Genomic DNA, 5893 nt, shown 5'->3' on the forward strand with positions numbered 1-5893 from the left:
TGTAATAATAGACATAAATTCTACTAAAAATTGAAAATTTATAGGTAAATATTTATTTACAGGCGATTTATCTATTTATTATATAAATTGTATAATAATGGAAATAATAAATAATTGTAAGTACAAAAAATTAAATTTTATTTACACTAAATATTTATAGGTAAAAATATATTATAAAGTATGTTAAGAATCCAACTCAATTTTATAAAATCGATTTGTAAGATCGTTCTTCACTTATATATTTATGATCAATGTAGGATCTCTAATGCATATCCTCCCGTCGAAGACCGGACATTTAGATAAGTTCTGATATGCTCTAATAGTAAATTAGAAAATAGGTTAAAAATCTAATTTAACTTTACAAAATTGACTTATAAGTTAAATATTATTTTCTATTTATATATACTATTATAATCTTATTTCAAATCAACGTGAGATTTTCAACAAAGTAATTTTTTGTTTTACCCACAATTATTATATATGTAAGAACAAAACATCCATAAAAATAAATTACTTTTCTTATATTACATGTAAGTCCAACTAAATAAATAGAGTGGAGATCCAAGTTATTAATGAGACACATGCCAAAACATATGATAAAATGTGCATTAAATAATAATAATAATAATAATAATAATAATAATAATAATAATAATAATAATAATGCTTTGTTAAGTCTTTTCTTTTGTATAACTTTAATATGCCTAATTAAAAGTGTTCCGTATTCATATCTATTTACCATATTCACCATATATAATTGTCCTCTAGCTAGCTAGTTACGAGATAGGTTTCTTATATGTCATAAAAGTACCTGAAATAAAGTACCAATATGGCAAACAAAGCTAGGCACATTATGATATATCTCGCTTTGGAATCTCTATGAACACTAAGATAAATTACAGCGGGAGGAATCCAAGCTAAAAGGAATAGCATTCCTGAAATTATGACCTTTCAAAAAGTGGTTTCTTTTACAAACGCTTCAAGTGTGGACTACTTTCGAGTTGGCTCTTGATGCATTTGGAATTACTTCAACAGCACGATGAGCAGGAATGATTCATCCAAACTTGTACAAGACCTTAACAAATCACAAGCACCCATAGATATCGTATATAAAACCCAAAGACAAATAACATTATAGTATTTTCAGAAAAATCACATCAAACACAGAAAAATCACATTAAACATGCAAAATGCAACAAACCAATCCATCCTTCTCAGTCTCATCATATGAAACTGTGAAACGCGTCCTCTAATCACGGGCATCGTTGATCCCTTGCATGCTTTGGGACATACATAATGCATGTTCATCTACTAGCTACCTAGTATTGTGTGTCAATAGTGCATGCAATTTGAAACCGTGTCAAGTACCTAAAAAATAAATAAAAACGTGTCTGTGCAGCAAATACTATAGAGTATAGGGAGAGACAAGCGCGCGTATATGGAGAGTGTTGTCTGTGAAAGACGGTGCGAGTTGATGTATGTTGCCTGGGTACAACTATAGCTGAGTTCATAAGTTCATGTCTTGGAGGAAACGTACTTCAGAGAATGACATGCTTTAATATAGAGACCTATTGCCACCACATCTTGAGCATCCTTACTTTGTCAAACCTCCCTCACTCCGCCACCCCATGAAAGATGCTCATGCTTTAAATTAACATTTAGATTTATAGACTCCATGAATTCAAATACAAGCCTATTCAGAATAACAAAAATGATTGTTTACATTATAATAGGCACAATAATTAACTTATTATAACACCTCACATATAATTTTTTTTTTTTTTTTTTAAATTGTCGGTTTATAATCTTAATGCATTGTTGATTAGTACAAGGAATTATAATTTGCGTTCTTTAATCAAATTATTTAATGAAGATTAATTACTTTTTTTACAATAAATATTTCATATTAATATTATAATTATTGAAAAAAAAGCTTAAATTTCTATCTTAATTAATTTATAATATCAATTATTTGAGAAAAACACCATTGTAGCTAAATAATGATAAAATCAATGTGTTAATAATGGAAAAAAAATATAATGAATTTTCTTATCAACCTTTATATATAAAATACAAGTGAGCATTGTGTAAGAATGTTTTTAAAAAAATAAATTTACAAGAGAAGTTTTAGTTAACTTCATATCTAATTCAATTTTTATTTATCTTAATTATTTATAAATTATAGTTTAATATTTTTAAAATAAAATATCAATAAATAAAAATGATCTTGTACTTTTATATATATAAATTATTTATCATAAATCTGAAATATAATTTATATATTTTAAAATATCTATTTATTTAAATTTTAAATATAATTTATAAATTCATACATAATATTTATTTATATATAATTTATTTTTAGATTTTAATTATATAAAATAAATATTTAATCTGTGCATTATACAAGTAGTTAAAATGCTAGTTATTAACAATATAAAAATTCTATTTTATTTTGTAGTAAATAAATAAATTTAAAAAAAAGATTGATCGACGAGGGAACAATGAAATAAATTTGCTTAAATAAAAAATACATATTTCATATTTTCGTTATATTAATATGACATGTGAATAATCTTGAAACGAGTTTAAAAAATAAATTCTTTTTTTAAAAAAAAAATCGGTCTGATATAATTATGACTTAAAATTTAAAACTCAATTCAAATTTGAGTTGAAATTAACTAAATTTTAGCAATAAAATTTGATAGAAATTAAATTAAAAATATATATATATAATAAAAAAACGAGAACCTAAATAGTTAATAAAAATATGTGTAACGTAATTGAGAACTAAAATAACTTCTAAAACTTTCAAGAATAAATATGAATTTACACATAATTAATTTTATAAGAAGAAAAAACAAAGTTTATACAACAAGCTAAGCTATTTTCTGAATTTATCAAAATAAACCGAACTTTTAACAATTAATTAACTGGGACTAAATAAGTACTTCTGCAATCCCATTTGATCAAACCGAAAAACCCAAATGGATTTCAACCATGTAATAAACCAGATCAATAAATTCCCTCAAAATATTTCTAAGTGAAGAAAAATAAAATATTATTTTAAACATTAAAAGAAAAAGTAAAATCAATCTATATATAAGCTAATTTTTTTATATAATTTTTCCAAAACAATTTTTTTAACTTATGTACATTAGTGAAAAAACAATGTTATACTACATGTCTACATCATATCAACGTGGATTGTATTACACATGACATGACCCCGTGTAAAAACAGTGACATTTTTATATTTTATTACGTCGGTTCTTGTACAACCCATGTAGGTAAAATGAAGACCAACGTAGTAGTGGCCTTCTACGGAGGTTATTCATAAAACCAACGTAGAGAAACCCTGCACCTTCCCCGCTTGCATTTTCACTTCGTGCCATTTGCAATTTTGGTACCATTCGTAAATCTTCCTCTGTCGCGGCCACCTTTCTTGTTTCAGTTTATTCAATATTGATAGACTGAAAAATATACCGTAGATAATAAAAATCTAAATTATCAAATTCATATATACTTAAGTTATATTTATTTAATTTAATATATACTTAAGTTATAGTTATTTAATTTAACTCTAGTATTAAACAGATAAATTCAAAAAATTTAAAATTATTTATCATATAAAATATAAGAAATTTACAAAATTATAGAATTAAAAAGCATGTAATAGAGTAATGAAAAATTTAAATTTAGATGATAATAAGAACCGTTAAAAATTGATTTCACTAATTATTTTCATGTAAATTCTTCCTAATTTTTATTTAATATTAAAAATTATATAGTTAATTTAATAGTTCCCAAATATATTTATACCTTAATTTCTTAAATGAAAAATTGTAGATTGGTTAGTAAAAATCCAATTCTTTAATAATTTTTGTTAAATAAGATGAATTAAGACTAGAGATCTAAAAATTAACTAATAAGACTTACTCTTATTTCTAGGAATAAGTATTATCAACATTTTATCTAAATTGTAGTTTCTAAAAGGGTTTTTCAACTTTTGTTAAGATTATAAAATCATCTATTAGTCAAAACAAGCACATCAAGTATAAAGTAAAAAGATTAACTAAATAAAAATAATATATTAAACAAGCATAGAAAATATTACATGAGTAAAATAGCTACATCAATCTCTTAGAAATTTTATTTTTATAACATATTTTAATGAATTTCTAGATTAGATATGTTAGCTTAGAGCACCCATTAGTATCAAATCATTAATGTCACTCTATTATGTATCAAGTTAGTAGCGCAGCAGAGAGATTAAAAATAAAATAAAATAAAAGTAATAACATTTTCTATTAATGCATTTCTCTCTTTTTCATATGCTTGCTGAATTGAAACTTGTCATGCAAAAACATTTTGATCTCATAAAAAAATAATGAAATTTATTATTATTTTCTTTTTCATAAGATCCTAAATGAATTAATTAATGTTAGGTAATAAAATTAAAAATAAAATAGACATATCCATAAAATTAAAGAAAACAAATATTTTCTATAATTATTGATTATATTCTTGGTGTAAGTCAAAAAAAAAATGACCCTCATATTACATTATGTTATGTTTCGACAAATCCAATTAATATAGAAGAGTATTTTGTAGATTTTTTTTAATGTTAATTACGAATCTACATGCCAAGGATTGTCCGAAGAACCACGTAACATTTTAAAAACTCTTAGTCTTAACATTAATAAGGTGAGAGGATAAGGATATTGATAATAAATAAGGTGTACAAAAGAAAAACATTACTATATACTCTAGAATATTGCATACACATCATGTAATTGTGATATCTTAACACTTAGTGATATTGAATTATTTTTGTACTAAAGCTATTTTATTTTATTTTTGAGTGCACTACAACGTATTTCTACTAGATTTTCTTGTTCTATAAAGCGTTTAAAAATTTTATAAAATATAATATGAAAGATTTAACTATTCAATCACGGTCACAAACACTTGTTAACCAAGAAAGATATGAATAATTTATTCACAATTGGAACTCAAGTTGCAGACACAAGAAGACTTAAGGTCTTGAACTAGGTAAAGAAGATAATAATCCCCAAATTAAGAGTTAAATTAAAAGTTGTTAGTTTAAATAGTTTGGTCTTGTGTTTTTAATTAAAGAATGTAATTTAATTTTTTCTTTGAGTATGAAGTCGTGAATAAAGATATCACTTTATCTTTATAAATTTTTTTTGAAAGAATTATACCTCCTTATAAAAAAAACAGTGAAATAATCTTTAGAAAATCAATTAATTAATAAAAATATGTGATTATGTACTTTGATATATATATATATATATATATATATATATATATATATTAAAGACAATAATTTAATTAGAATCTCAATTAGTAATTTAAAAGTTAATAATTAAAATTATTAATGTTGTTTTAGTGATTAAAAAAAATTAAAATAACATGCACATGATCTTAAATTCAAAACTTATCATTATTATCATATTTTTTATGGATAAAAAAATAATTATTATCATTACACCTTATTATGAAATTAATCCTTCAATGTAGAGAAGCCGAATGTTAAGTCTTGTAATAAAATTTTATAACCTACTATTATAGGTTTTCCGTTTCGTTTAATTCTTTAAGTTTTTTTTCTTTCAAAATTTTAGATATTTTAGAATTCGAATATATATGTATGTAAAGTTTTTAAAGTATACTCTTATAAATAGTTAAATAATTAAGACTAATTTAAATAGAATGTTGAGTAATAAAGTGAAACAATAGCCATATAAAGTTTTATCACGAATTTTTAGTCCAAATATTTGACATGCTAAGTAATAGTAATATTTATTAAAATTGCAATTAAATCCTTAATTCCTTTCCAGTTTTCCATCATTTTATGACATTCAAAATGAAG

The sequence above is a fragment of the Cajanus cajan genome, chromosome 5, assembly GCF_000230855.2.
Source record: "Cajanus cajan strain Asha chromosome 5, NIPB_CcT2T_4, whole genome shotgun sequence".
NCBI lineage: Eukaryota > Viridiplantae > Streptophyta > Magnoliopsida > Fabales > Fabaceae > Cajanus > Cajanus cajan.